This window comes from Microcebus murinus, unplaced genomic scaffold, assembly GCF_040939455.1.
Source record: "Microcebus murinus isolate Inina unplaced genomic scaffold, M.murinus_Inina_mat1.0 scaf053_hap2_Mmur4.0, whole genome shotgun sequence".
Lineage (NCBI taxonomy): Eukaryota > Metazoa > Chordata > Mammalia > Primates > Cheirogaleidae > Microcebus > Microcebus murinus.
The window spans coordinates 58,574-74,249 of NW_027438999.1; the positions used below are offsets into that span (position 1 = coordinate 58,574).

The 15,676-nt window shown below is 43.2% G+C and overlaps 1 pseudogene; it reads left to right on the forward strand.

Moving 5' to 3' along the window:
• Positions 1–3,278: 3,278 nt before the first annotated feature.
• On the forward strand, positions 3,279–12,384 carry LOC105877255 (tubulin gamma-2 chain-like; annotated as a pseudogene).
• Positions 12,385–15,676: the final 3,292 nt, after the last annotated feature.

The window sequence follows — 15,676 nt, forward strand, 5'->3', positions numbered from 1 at the left end:
GTATATATATATTAGTTGGCCAATTAATTTCTTTCTATTTATAGTAGAGACGGGGTCTCACTCTTGCTCAGGCTGGTTTCGAACTCCTGACCTCGAGCAATCCGCCCGCCTCGGCCTCCCAGAGAGCTAGGATTACAGGCGTGAGCCACCGCGCCCGGCCCAATATTGGCTTTTAATGAATATTTATTTTCTACGTACCTGACATTAAACAGGCTCTTCTTGCAAACAGAAAAAGGTTTGTAATGAACACAAATGCTTCTATCAACACCACTAATGAAAACATTGAGCATGTTTGAAAAACACAGCAAGAGCAGGGGTAAGGTTGCTGGCTTCTTTGAACCATAATATTTGTGTCATTCTTAGTATTCATTTGGTGCAGATAACTTTAGACAAACACTATCTTGTATTTATCAGAGTCTCCAGTGAACAATATATTTCATGTGATTTTCCTCTAAGCAGATAAATTTCTTTAGTTCTATAAACTCAGTTTAATCAAATTGAAATATATTAGCTAGAAGCCAATAAAGGTGACCTATTTTCCCCTTTCATGTAACAATAGGGTTTTCCTGTAAAATTAATTTAATATACATTTCTAGGAATATGCTTGTTGAGTATAAGGTAAATCTCTTAAACCTTTAGTCTTGTGATAGTTAATAATCAGTTACATAGAAAAGGGTAACATTGTAAATACATTACATATTTTAGTTGTGTTCACTATTCTGTTTACAAAATCATTGTTGTGCCAAAGTGAGGACATATCAAATGAAATATTCCTGTTTGGAAGTCTTATTGATAGGGAAAAAACCCCACCCTGGGGCCCCATGGCTGAACTCACTACTGATTAGATGTAAAGCTTGTTGCTGATTGGATGTTAAAGCTTGTGACTGATTGGATGTTAAAGCTTGTTGCTGACTGGACACTTTTTGAATCCCACCAAGGGTATAAAACTGGAGGAGAAGACGGAGGTGGGGCCCCGCTGGTGGAATAAAGGCTGATTCTCCGCCACTGGCTTCTTTCCCTGGTCAGTCGCTGTTAACACTTGCTGTTACACTTGTTGTACACTTGCCAGAACATTTTGGTTCCCTGACCTGGAAAGCTGACCGCGCTGGCCCCTTGAAGCCACCAGAACAGGGACGAGCACAGCAGACAGCGGGACCTCTACAATTGAGATGAGTGGGTGCCGAACCACCATTTGTGGGAATCCTCTCTCCTCAGGAGCTCCTGCAGGCCGCAGAGCCTTGGACTCACCCGGACACTCTGGAGGGAAGGACCAGTCAGACCAAGGCCAGGACATTGGACAAGGTAGAGTCCCGGGACCCGCCCAGGGTAGGCTCGTCAGCGAGACGGAAGAGGAGCCCTATCACCTCCTAAGGGTAGACCCGTCAGTGAGACAGAAGAGGAGCTTGATCACTTCCTAAGGACAGGGATCCCCCAGGGGAGGGAATGTGTAACCTCTGTGTGAATGTGTGAGTGGAAGGAACACAGTGACTGCTTGCGGTCATTGTGTCTGTGGCCCCATGGCTTCGGCTATGGGGTTTGAGTGGGGCCTAACCTGCGGTTCTGTGGTGACGTCATACAGCATAATGACGATTCACTCCCCATGATAGGGAGTGACCAGGCTTGGGCTTTATACGAGTATGCCTTAGCCAAGACGTGTCTAAGTTCCCGCAAGGGACACAGCCAGGCGGACACCTGAAAGAAGCTCCTACCCCTTGTCTGTCTTGCAACGAAAGAGAAAGGGGAGGAGCTGGAGCGGGGACTAGAGTCTGGGCAGGGACAAGGTTCAGAAAAGGCGTGTTGTCGGTGGTGTAGGGAACAGGAGGGCTGGTTAAACCAGTTAAAACATGGGAGGGTCCGAATCTAAGCCAACAGTTCTAGGGTGCATGCTGATAAATTTCATACGTTCAGTATGGAGAGTGGTGACTGGGACTGTACCTGACACCCACCACCATCGGTTTCTCCACCGCTGAAGTCTCCACCACTCGTCTGCTGGTTGCGGTCTGCCTAACCCTCTTACCCCGGCCTTCCAGATGCCTCTGCGTGAAATGTGAGGTCTGCTGCAGGTTCAGGATGACGGAACTGTCCAGCTGGGGCAAACTGCCCTGTATTTTCAGCCTTTCTCCACCACTGACCTATTGAATTGGAAACACCATACCATTCTACTCGGAGAAACCGCAGGCCCTCGTCGACCTCCTGGAGTCTATCTTCCAGACTCACCGTCCCACGTGGGAAGATTGCCGACAACTCCTACTGACCTTTTTCAGTACCAAAGAACAGCATCGGATCATGACTGGAACTTGGAAGTGGCTGCAGGAACGGGCGCCTGCGAGCACCTTGGATGTGGAATGATGGGCATCACGAGCGGTGCCCGAGACCAACCCAGAGTGGGATTTCAACGCACCAGAAGGACAAGCGGCACTCAAGTGGTACCGAGAGGCTCTTCTCCAAGGAGTGCGGGAAGGGGCCAAAAAGCCGACCAACATGAACAAGGTTGCCCTAATTACCCAAAAGCCAGAGGAGTCACCCTATGACTTCTACGAGCGCCTCTGTGAGGCATACCGAATATACACACCTATTGACTCGGAGGTAGCTGAAAACCAGAGAATGGCGAATGCAGCATTCGTTGGGCAATCGGCCCCCGACATCCGGAGGAAGCTGCAGAAACTCGAAGGATTCGCAGGCATGAGCATCACACGGTTAATGGAGGTGGCCCAGAAGGTGTACATCAACCGGGATCGGTCTGCTCCTCTGTAGAAAGATCAGAGGATGAAGAAAAAGGCCACTCTCCTGGCTGCTGCCCTCAGTAGACCCGACCCATCCAAGCGGCCTGGACCCCCACAAAAGGGGGGAACCAGAGGATGAGCATCCCTGGCAAGAGACCAGTGTGCCAATTGCAAGGGGTTCCGCCACTGGAAGAATAAATGCCCCCACAAGAGAAGTCACCTGTCACAAGGGAGGGCCCCGTTTGGGACTATCCAAGAGAAACTAGAAGCCCAAGAGCTAGTGGGGCTTGCTGGCATTGATTCCAAGTTGGGCCTACCAGGTTCCTTCAATCTTGGCCTTCGGGAACCTACGGTCAAGATGAAAGTAGGGGGCCAACAAATGACATTCATGGTGGACACTGGAGCAGAACACTCAGTTGTGACAACCTCTGTGGTCTGATTACAAAGTAGGAAACAACTATAGTCAGAGCTACTGGGACTCGGGTAGCCAGACCCTTCTGCCAGTCCTGGGTATGCCAAATAGGGGGCCATCAGATAAGGCACGAGACCGTCTACATGCCAGACTGTCCGGTGCCTCTCTTGGGATGGGACTTGCTGAGCAAGTATGAGGCAGACGCCATCCAGAGGACTGAGGAGTTGGAGGAGGCCAAAAAGAAGCTGGCGGAGAAAGATAAGGAGTACACTAACCTGAGGCGCAACCACCAACGGGCAGTGGAGTCCCTGTAGGCCTCCCTGGATACTGAGACCCAGGCCCACAACGAAGCACTGAGACTCAAGAAGAAGATAGAGGGTGACCTCAATGACCTGGAGCTGCAGCTAGGCCATGCTACCCATCAGGCCATTGAGGCCCAGGTGGCCACACGGCTGGTGCAGGCCCAGCTGAAGGAGGAGCAGGCAGGGCGGGATAAGGAGCAGCAGCTGGCAGCTGAGCTCCAAGAGCAGGCGCAGGCCCTGGAGTGCCGGGCTGCTCTGCTGGCTTCTGAGCTGGAGGACCTGTGGGCTACACTGGAGCAGGGTGAGCACAGCTGGCGGCTGGCGGAGCAGGAGCTGTTGGAGGCCACTGAGTGCCTCAACCTCCTGCATTTGCAGAACACAGGCCTTCTGAACCAGAAGAAGAAGCTCGAGGCGGATTTGGTCCAGCTGAGTGGGGAGGTGGAGGAGGCTGCCCAGGAGAGGTGGAAGGCAGAGAAGGCCAAAAAGGCCATCACTGATGCCGTCATGATGGCTGAGGAGCTGAAGAAGGAGCAGGACACAAGTGCACACCTGGAACAGATGAAGAGACACTGGAACAGACGGTGCAGGAGCTCCAGGCCCGGCTTGAGGAGGCTGAACAGGGTGCCCTCAGAGGTGAGAAGAAGCAGGTAGCTATGGGGGTACTGACGCAGACTGTGGGCCCCTGGCAGAGGCCAGTAGCCTATCTGTCCAAACGGCTGGACTCGGTAGCATTGGGATGGCCACCTCGTCTGCAAGCACTGGCAGCAACCGTCTTGATAATCAAGGAGGCGGACAAGCTTATGCTTGGGCAAAATATTCGTGTACAAGTCCCGCATGCAGTAGTGGATTTAATGAACACATCAGGGTACCATTGGCTTTCTAGCATTCGGCTGGTGCAGTACCAGAGACTGCTGTGTGAAAACCCACGAGTCACCATCGAGACTGTGAGGACTTAAACCCTGCCACCTTTCTTCCTACCAGGCCAAGGCCCCTGGACCATGACTGTGCTGAGGCTGTGGAGGAGGTCTATGCAAGCCAGCCAGACTTGAAAGATAGTCCATTGCCGGAGCCCGACCTGGAGCTCTACACGGACGGCAGCAGTTACATCCAGGATGACAAACGGTTGGCTGGCTATGCAGTCATCACAGGGAGTGAAGTCATGTCAGCCCCTCTGCCTCAGGGATGGTCAGCCCAGAGGGCAGAGTTATGGGCGCTCATCCAAGCCCTCAGGTATGCCCAAGACAAAAAGGCCAATGTATATGGATTGCCCCTGAATCTGGCTGGACTGAATGGGACCACTGGCCTGGACTCTTATAGGAATACTGACAGTTTTCTTGGGAATTGGACTCGGGGCCTCTGCCCCAAGAGACTGGACTAACTTGCTTCTTGGTAATCTTTTTCTGGGTCTACATGGGGTGCCTCTGTGTTGTTCTTGGTTGGGGCTCTCTGGGGGAAGAATGCTGTTACTATGTAAACCAATCAGGAATTATAACTACCAAAGTCAAAGGGCTAAAAGAAAGAATCCACAAGAGAAAACAGGAGTTAGAACAGGCTTGGGGCTTAGCTATTGCCCCTAGCCAGGCCTCTATCCTCCTGATGGTAACCATGGGACCCTGCTTGCTCAATGCAGTTATTAGATTCATAGAGAGGTTGATGCCACTGTATAAACTGATAAGGACATCAAAAGGGGGGAATAATAGGGAAAAACACCCACCCTGGGGCCCCATGGCTGAACTCATTACTGATTGGATGTAAAGCTTGTTGCTGATTGAATGTTAAAGCTTGTTGCTGATTGGATGTAAAACTTGTTGCCGATTGGATGTTAAACCTTGTTGCTGATTGGACGCTTTTTGAATCCCACCAAGGGTATAAAACTGGAGAAGAACAAGGAAGCGGGGCTCAGAGCCCCTCTGAGCCTGCTAGTGGAATAAAGGGTGATTCTCTGACTCTCCGTGTGCTGCTTGCTACCTTCCCTGGTCAGTCGCTGTTAACACTTGCTGTACACTTGCCAGAACAGTATAGGATGAATGGATATGATGTCCTCATTGAATCTACCTAGCATGTCAAACTCACATGTTAGTCAATGAGAGGAAATGAAAAGTAAACTGCTCTTAGATAAAATGAATATTTCTGGAAAATTTTTACTACAGTACATCTTCCTTTATTTTCAAGAGGTAAAGAATGTTAAGATAGCTTATCTGGCAGTCAGTCAGGAAGAAATACATTTAGAATTAAAGTAAATCATTTGATCTTTTTCCCATGAGAAAATGTCAGCTGCTGATACTCCCTTCTCATTTTGTGATATGTTATGCCAAATCAAATGTTTTGACTATGCTTACTTTTTCTATATTTTTATGAAGTATGACTGTGTTCCTTATTATGCATTGCAGGCAGACTCTTCATTACACATATTCTCAGAAATTTCTGACTTTGTTTCAACAGTGGAATATAGATATTCAGAAAGCTGAGGAACAAAAAGAAAAAAACTCTGTTGGTATCAGGCTTAGCTTTCTAATTAATCAATCTTTTTCGCCAGACTCTGAAGTAGCAATCATTCATGCGAAACTTCCAGGAGAGAAGGTAGAGTCCATGAGTACAGATGGACGAGGTGGGTGGGAGGTGTGGTGACGGGAGCCTGGACGTCCTCTTTGGACTGGTCCTGTCCCTTTAGAGAGACAGTAAGGTCCTCAGTTAGAGATAGGGGCAGGAGAGGAGGTGTTGCCTTTAGGGCAGGGGAGAAGGCCTGGAATTGTTTCCTGAGAGTGGGCCAGTGAATGGACCAGGGGAATGTAAATGCCAAGTGGCATTAGGGGGTCCATCTTAGGTTAGTGTCATAGCAATCATGAATTTACAATGAGACCAGTCAGCTTGGTTGAGTCAGAGCAGCTGTGGAATTGGCTTTTTCTAGGCTGGGCTTTAGCTGAGCATGTTACCCGAGAGAGAGGTGTGGGGTATAGCAGCAAGGACAGAGGTATGATGACTGACCGTGGAATTGAAGCTGGAACTGAAAAAAGTGAGGACGTGGGGGTGGGGTGTTGGACAGTGAAAAGCATTCCATTCAATAGATGTTAGGTCCTATAGACCAGCGGTCCCCAATCTTTTTGGCACCAGGGACCAGTTTCATGGAAGACAATTTTTCCATGCAGTGGGAGTGGGGGGATACTCACTTGCCACTATAAAGCCTGCCACCAGATGCAGCTTAACTGTCACTTGCCATTGATAGGGCTTTTTTTTTTTTTTTTTTTTTTGAGACAGAATCTCACTCTGTTGCCCGGACTAGAGTGCCGTGGTGTCAGCCTAGCTCACAGCAACCTCAAACTCCTGGGCTCAAGCGATCCTCCTGCCTCAGCCTCCTGAGTAACTGTGACTACAGGCATGTGCCACCATGCCCACCTAATATATATATATATATATATATATATATATATATATATAATTTCTTTTTTTTTTTTTTCAGTTTTCCAGCTAATTTCTTTCTATTTTTTTAATAGAGACAGGGTCTCTTGCTCAGGCTGGTCTCGAATTCCTGAGCTCAAATGATCTGCCCACCTTGACCTCCCAGAGTGCTAGGATTACAGGCGTGAGCCACCATGCCCGGCCACTGATAGGATTTTGATATGAGTCTGCAAGCAATTGATATCTTATGGTCTTTGTGCAGTCAAACCTCTCTGCTAATGATAATCTGTATTTGCAGCTGCTCCCCAGTGCTAGTATCACCACCTCAGCTCTGCCTCAGATCATCAGGCATTAGATTCTCATAAGGAGTGCACAACCTAGATCCCTCATACATGCAGTTTACAGTAGGGTTCGAACACTTATGAGAATCTAAGGTCACTGCCGATCTGACAGGAGGCAGAGCTCAGGCAGTGATGTGAGTGATGGGGAGCAGCTGTAAATACAGATTATCTGCTGTGCCACCTGGTTCCTAATAGGCCATAGATCAGTACCAGTTCACAGCCCGGGGGTTGGGGACCACAGCTGTAGACTACTGAGCTGTAGTACTGAAGTGAGTGACCTAACCTACAAAGGCAGGAAGGTAGTGGCTGGATGTTGGGAAAAGTGGAGAAACATTATAGTGCAGTGGTCAAGGGCCTGGACTTTGGAATCACACTACTTGGGATCTAGCTCTGATTCTACCATTGTTAACTGTGAAATCATGAGCAAATTATTTGTGGGCCTCAGTTTCCTTTTGTTTGAGAGGGGACATACTAAGAGTACCTACCTCGGTGTTGTTTTGAATATTAAAGAGTTCCTATATAAGTTTATTTAAAATGTTCAGAACAGTATCTGCTGTATGGTTCCTCCATATGATTGCTAGAATTAGTGTTATGTAGATGTGGCACAATCTAGAAGATGACTATGTAAGTGAGTGGCAAGAAGAGGAGAGGACAAAGTTATTGCTGGAGAGTAGGTCAAGGAACAGAAAGACAAGTGTTATCAGAAGGTTCATTTGTATGCAGGTACAAATGATGAAGAATTAATACATATTTTGAATATTGGTAAGAAAGAATATTTCTTCCTTAATTTTATGTTAGGTAGAATTATTACATAGATCTTACCTGTTTGTGGAGAACAAATTATTGAAAAGATCATCTGTGGGTTTTGAAATCCAGAATTAAGACATTTTAAATATTCGTAAGAAGGAAAATTTCCTAATCAATGTCTGATGGAAAGGATTATTATATTGTTTTCGCATGTTAGCGGTGAACACAATTATTTAAGATTGGTCATAAAAGTTGTTAAACAATGTCAACAAGTATAGATTTAAAGACTATTCCTTTAACTTTAATGTAGAATTATGTTTCCTTCATATTAAAATTTGCCTAATTTTTATCACTTTTTGTTTATGCTTGTAGAATGTGTTTAGAGAGCAATGCAAGATTTTTCTACAAGCTAGAATTGTTCAGAGGCAGAAACCAAAAAAATTTAAAAATTTATATGAGCAATTCTTTAACTTCTATTGCCTTTTGTAACAAAATATGCTCTTATAAAATACCCTGCATATATAGAAGTTGAAGACAGTTTATTTGCAAATTTATCGGAAAAAACATTTTGGTTATACATTTTAAATTGTTAATTGGCTTAATTTTAAATTTCTTCTTCCAGATTTAATATAGTTAGTAAGTATATTTTTATTTTGAGGGTTCTTGAATAGTTTTGTGGGGTTTATGTACAATAGCAAAAGGCGAATTGTGAAGTATGCATATAGTGTATAAAATTGATACTTCATTAACACAATATTGGAGATTTTATGTTCAACAATCAGTTTTTAGGAGATCAGCAATAAATATATAGTGAAAAGCATGATATCTATAAATCCTTTGTAGATGTCTTTTAGTTGTTTTGACAGTTTTTGTTAAATAGGAATTAGGCAGGAGTAACTTGGGTATCACTTTTATTTTCTAATGAAATATATGAGTGTTAAGGTCCTGAAATAACATAGAACAAAAGGGCATGCAGTGTTTAAATATGCAGCAGTTGACTTTTAAAATAAAATAATGGATATCAAAGCTTCATGATCTTTTCAGGCAAATCTTCCTGTGCCCCAAACGGGAGGACCCCCTTGATAATGGTCACCAACAACAGGTAATTCATGAGACTCTCAGCTGTCATGGACTATTGGTGAGACAATATGGAAACATCTTATAAATATTAAAGAGCAATCATTACTCATTAATCATATACAGATATGTGTGTGAGTGTGCATGTGTGAGAGTATGTGTGTGTTAGATTATGCCTCAGAAAACAGCACACATGGTAGGAAGACTAATCTCTATTTCCCTTGCCCATGTAGCTTCCTCTGCTCCTCATTCCTTAAGAACTTTCTGCCTTTTCCTTGTTCCCACCTTTGGCTTCCGTGCCCACTGAATCTTTTTAGCCCATGTCAGTTTTGCATAGGGCAAAGAGTGGCTCTTAACAAAAATGTCCGGAATTTATAAATGACAAGAGAAGCTCAAAATCATGGCTAGTGAGCAGAGGGAGGGCCTTAGACCATTTTTAACATTGATTCTCAATTCTGGAATAATTGCAGCTACAGCCCAGTGGACACAAGCATGTCCCATGCTTCACATGCATTATCTCATTTTTCCCTGGCATTGCCCCTATAAAGTGGGTATTACCTTAATTGTACAAATGAGGCTGGGAGTTTTGGTAACTTATAGTGCTTATAGGTTATAGACCCAGGATTAAAACTGAAGTATGCAAACATCAAGTTCCAAACTCCACCTCCTCAGGACTGTTGCTCAATGCTGTGGGAACAGAACTGTACTAGATACTGTGGAAGAATACAAAGGACATTCAAGATACATCCCGTACTTTAGGGACCACATACTTCCTTGTATTAAAACAGGAGACTTATTTCTGTGACTCTGCTAATACATTCATTCCATAACCAAATGTGAATTGAAATGCTTTAGGTTTCCATAAGCTCTGAAGAAAGCCTAAGTAAGGGCAAGGCAATTGTAGACTCAATGAGTATAGGGATGTTTTTATGAAAACTGTTAGTCTTTAGCCAATTCCTAAAGAAATGAAGGAATATTATTGGCAGAAGGGAGTGGTACATGGGATTAAGTAGTAGAAGGGCCTTTGGGAGGTTAAACAGACACAGATCCAGGGAATTGGGGATGAGTTTTCAGTAAGAACAGGAACAAAGTTGAGACTACTTTAGGGAGTGTTTAAAGAAAAAGTGCTAAATTAGTATACTGATAGATAATTTTGAATTTTTTTATCTATACTGAGACCTTTGGCTGTAATCTAAAATTAGATTAGTGTAATAGCAACAAGAAATGAAGAAGAAAGTGTGAATTGAGTGTAAATTCCAATAAAAGTGTATTTATAATGAATTAATATATTTATTCAACATGTATTTATTAGACATTTATCTTGGTCCGGGCACTAGCTATGTGATAATTAAAGGATAATAATATCTGTCATTATTGAACAACATGTATATCTAATCCTAACAATTCTGCAAGATAGATGGGGCTATTTTATCCTTATTTTACAAAACATGATTCTGAGGACCAGCCAGGTTAAGTAATTCGTTCCAGATGACCTAGTATTTGAGCAGGAGTTTGTGTGACTCCAAAGCCCACACATTCCCTACTACAATGTGCAGCCAAAAAAAAAAAAAAAAAAAGCAGGGAAACACTAAGAGATTGTCTGAGGTTTTGAGTATATTGAATGAGGAAATTAGGAGTTTCTTTTTTATGGTTGTCAAAGGCACATTACAGGAAATATATGCTCTTAAATTTTTAGTTGCACTGTACAGTGTTGTTAACTTTACATACATTGTTCAACAGTGGAACTCTAGAACTTTTTCATCTTGTATGACTGAACCTCTATGCTGCTTGCTCAATTCTCCATTTTCCCCAGCTCCAGCAATAACCGCTATACTTTCTGCTTGTATGAGTTTGACTACATTAGATATCTTATAATAGTGGAACTGTGCAGTATTTGTCCTTCTGTAACTGGCTTGTTTAACTTAGCATAATGTTCTCAAGTCCATCCATTATATAGGAGTGATTTTTGACACTCTTCCAGAACAGGAATGGTGCTTGAAACTTGTTAAACATGCACAAAAGTGTAGAGACCGTATGTATTGATCATCCATCTTCAAAAATTAACTATGGACAGCTGATTCTGTTTCATATATACCCTTTCTTTGATGTGGGCCCTGGAGCCACTGGATTAAAGCAAATCCTAGATTTCTTTTTAAGTAAAATTGATAGGGAGTGTTTAAGAATTTAAATCAGTTGGGACAAACCAAAGAACATCTACCTGTCCAAGCATGGAGGAGGATCTGGAAACAACTGGATCAGCAGATTTTCCCAGGGTGAGAAAATCCATGAAGACATCCTTGACATCATAGATGAAGAAGCAGATGGAAGTGACAGTCAAAGGGGCTTTGTGCTGCATTACTCCATTGCCTGGGGGACAGGTTCTGGTCTGGGCTCCTACCTCCTGGAGTGACTGAATGACAGGTACCCCATGAAGCTGGTGCAGACGTACTCAGTGTTTCCCTATCAGAATGAGATGAGTCACATGGTGTGCCAGCCCAACAATTCTCTCCTCATGCTCAAGAGGCTGACCCAGAAGGCAGACTGTGTGGTGGTGCTGGATGACATGGCTCTGAACTGGATCGCAACAGACTGCATGCACATCCAGAATCTGTCCTTCTCCCAGATCAACCAGCTGGTGTCCACCATCACATTGGCCAGTACCACTATCCTGTGTTACCTCAGCTTCATGAACAAATGACCTCATTGGACTCATTGCCTCGCTCATTCTGACCCCACAGTTCTACTTCCTCACAACTGACTACACCCCCCTACACTGACTATGGACCAGTCAGTGGCCAACATGAGGAAGACCACAGTCCTGGAGGTCATGAGGTGGCTGCTTCAGCGCAAGAGCATGATGGTGCTCACAGGCCGGGACTGCCAGACCAGCCACTGCTACATTACTATCCTCACCATCATCCAGGGAGAGGTAGACCCCACCCAGGTCCACAAAAGCCTGCAGAGGATCCAGGAAGGAAAGCTGGCCAACTTCATCCCCCTGGGGCCCAGCCAGCATCCAGGTAGCACTGTTGAGGAGGTGTTCCTACCTGCCCTCAGCTCAATGGACCAGTAGGATTATAATGGCCAACCACACCAGCATCTCTTCACTCTTTGAAAGTTCCTGCCAGCAGTTCGACAAGCTACAGAAGTGGGATACCTTCCTGGAGGAGTTCTTCAAGGAGCCTATGTTCAAGGACAATTTTGATGAGATGGACAGGTCCAGGAAGGTTGTTCAGGAGTTCATCGATGAGTACCATGCAGGCACACAGCTGGATTACATCTCCTGGGGCAGCCAGGAGCAGTTATTTCCCTCTCCACCACTTCCCCTGGATGGAAGCACAGCCTCCACCATGCCTGGTACCTCTGAGCCAACCTTACTTCATTGACAAGTTTTCCAGGTTCATCTCCAGCCCATGAACTGGTCCTGATTTCTCCCTTCCATTCCCTAATCTTTGATATGCTTCTTTAGCTCTAATAAAGTAATAAGGCTTGGTTGTGAATATAAAAAAGAATTTAAGTCAGTTGGCTTATATTACTATAATTTTTTCTTGATTATAAAAGTAATCCAAGATTGTATAAAAATATTCAAACCTTGTAGAAGCACATAACAGAGAGAGTAACAGTCTCTGTCACCTCAGTGAATAACTTTCCTCAGCAATTTAACATATGCTATTGCAGAGTCCCTTCCCCCCATCTGTACACTAATGGAGACCTCACAAATATGTGAACTTATGTTGCTCTCCAGCATTGGTAACTTAACCATGTAGGCAAATGATGATTCAGTCACACAACTGACAGTAAAAATAAACTAAGCCAATAGACATGTCTATACCTTTGGTGCTTGACACAGAATTAGCAGTCTTCCCCATTCAGGAATTTTATTCACAGACCTCTTGTCCACTGGCTGTCCTCCTTCATTAAACCTGATGTAACTGACATTCAGATGCCCCAGTCATCACCTTTCTGAAGTCCTCATTTTGAAGAACACTAATGTGGGTTTGTATGGTAAATTTGAGTATACAAATTTATACTTAATTTAAGCACTTTTGAAATATTCAGGAGAACAATATTACACTCCTGATTTTTAAAAAATGTTCTGCCCTGGACTTAATGGTAGTGCCACCTCTGTACCTATTTTTCTTCATTTTATATCTTTCATTTTACTATATTTATTAATATTATATTAACATTTCATTATCTCGTATACAACATTATGGCATTTTCCCCTATGCATGAATATATCCCCACATAGAAAACCCCATTTTCCTAAAACACAATTAAATACATCAGTTGATACCTTTCGCAGGTTAAATGTTATCTCTTACATTAAATATTAAAACAAATAAATGCACACAATATACTACACTTGAAACTTGCAACACAAGATCAGGACAGAAAGTTGCTAATTTGCATATTCTCTATACTACAGGAGGTGGAGATTCTTACCTTGAGGAGTGTTTTTGCTGTCTGCTTGGTTGGGGACCTCCCAGTATTTCGATAGAAGTTGGTTCTTAGAAGGTCACTGTTCAATTCAAGCTTAGCATACTAGGAAATCTTAGGAAGACACAAGCCATTCTGAGGTCACAGGCCTGGCTCAGTGACTCCCAGCTGCATGGCCTGGTGTGAGGAGGAAGACTGGGGAGACAGGAGCCTGATGCCTCCCATTTCTGCCACACTGACCCTCAGGATAATCCTGTGATGTAGATAATGGCATCATTCTGTTTTACAATGAAATGAGAACAAATCTGTTTTAAGGGACAGACGTATGCATTGAGGGTTCCAGATTGAGAAGCCTTACTACCTAATTGGTGTCAATGTGTTTTGGATGACCAGCACTGAGAGGATCCTCATTCTTCCGGCCAAAAATGCAACTGGCTGCCTGGTTCAACCTTACATCTCAGAGCATTTGCAGTCTGAGTGCAATAAAGGGGGCGTGTGCACAGATGCCAGGGCAACCTCGAGCTCCTCCTAAGCAGTGATGAAGGTGTTTGCAGCTTCAGACGGATGAGCTTAATTTAGATATCTGCACAAAATATTAACCTGGCCATTCAAATGTTGATAGATTTCGACACAGCAAATTTTGCATAGAAGAAATCTCATGGGTATTTGTTAGCTGGTCACTAGTGAAAAACATCAGGTGTATAAAAAGTGGAGTCAAACCTCGGTGGCACCGTATCACCTTCGTGTGTAACCTTAGGCCCTGTGAGAGTTTGAAGAGCACAGCCCTGCTCTGGACTCTCCTCTAGGCCATGAGCTATAGCATACCCTTCCTCAGGTCCCCAGTGTGTTGCATGATAGATGCAATGTGACAACATGATGCTTTCTGCTGTATTCCCTGGGGCCCCAGTGTCGTGTCACCTTCAATCCACGGATTAATGGTCCTTCTGCCATGAAAGAGCTACAGGAAGTCATCAACCACTGTGTTTGCAAAGCCTTCTTGCCTTTACACCCCAATGTCTGAGTTTGTCTCTGCTAAAGTCTCACACAATTGGTGGTAAGGCATTCTTTTAATTGATGATTCCTGGTGTAAATAAAGGACTTGATCCTCTCACACGGGGCTGCCAACTCCTCATCCAATGGATGGCTTTCCTCTGTGGTGCCATCACAGGATAAATGGTCAGCTGCCTGTGCTCCACGGACACTGTGAGACTGCGATGTGAGTGAAGGTTGTGTTCACAGACACTGACTGTCACCTATAGGGTAAGTTCCTTACAATTAGTGTAACTATTATGGTCCATTATAATTTTGAAAATAAACAATTTAGATATTGAAGTTGTAATCAGTTACTCAGTCATGAATTTGAGAGGTTTGAAAGTATCATATCAAGTGTGCTAGTAATTTTTCTCTCTATTTTTATCTGCTTTCAAATAAAGCTGTAACTAATTCTGACTCCTCAAAAGCTAAAACAGTTAAAATTTAATAATAAAAGATGGAGTGACTTTTCAAATCTAATTACATAAATAGGGCTCCATAAATATGTAATTTTACTTCTTTATAGGTATCTCATAGAACTAAAAGTGAGCTGTATCTTGAAGCCACTGTTTACTGTTTTATTTTTTGACCAGAAGTTTACTAATTTTGTAGATAATGTTTTTCTATTGATGGTAATCTTAAGTATGCAAATTTCTAAGTTTTTAAAGATATTTTAATAGATGTCACATAACACTATGATCAGTAGACTATTCAGTGAGATATCAGTACTCCCATTTGAACGTATTTTTAATTTTATCCAACAGTTCTATAGATCATATGCTACATAATGAAATTATCAGAAAAATCATAGACTAATGAACATCTACTATATCTATCTTAAGCAAGGAAAAGCAATATTGAACAAAAATTGAGAGTTTATACTCCTTAAAAGGAAAAGAATATACTCCTGAAAATTAATAGACCAAAATCAACTGAATGATATTTTCATTTTTTTGCAGAAATGACAAATTCACATCTCACAACTGATACTCACATATCTTATTCAGCTGTCTTAATGACTTTTAGCAGTTTAATTTATTAAAGGGCATAAACTTATATTGTTTTTAATAAATTTTTAAGTCTATAGAATATAATTCTTTTGAAACCTTAGTTTTATTAGAATAGGTTCTTTATGTAACAATGCATACATCCAAAACTATTTACATAAGATAGACTGTCTCTTCTAGAATTATTTTCCTTAAGAAA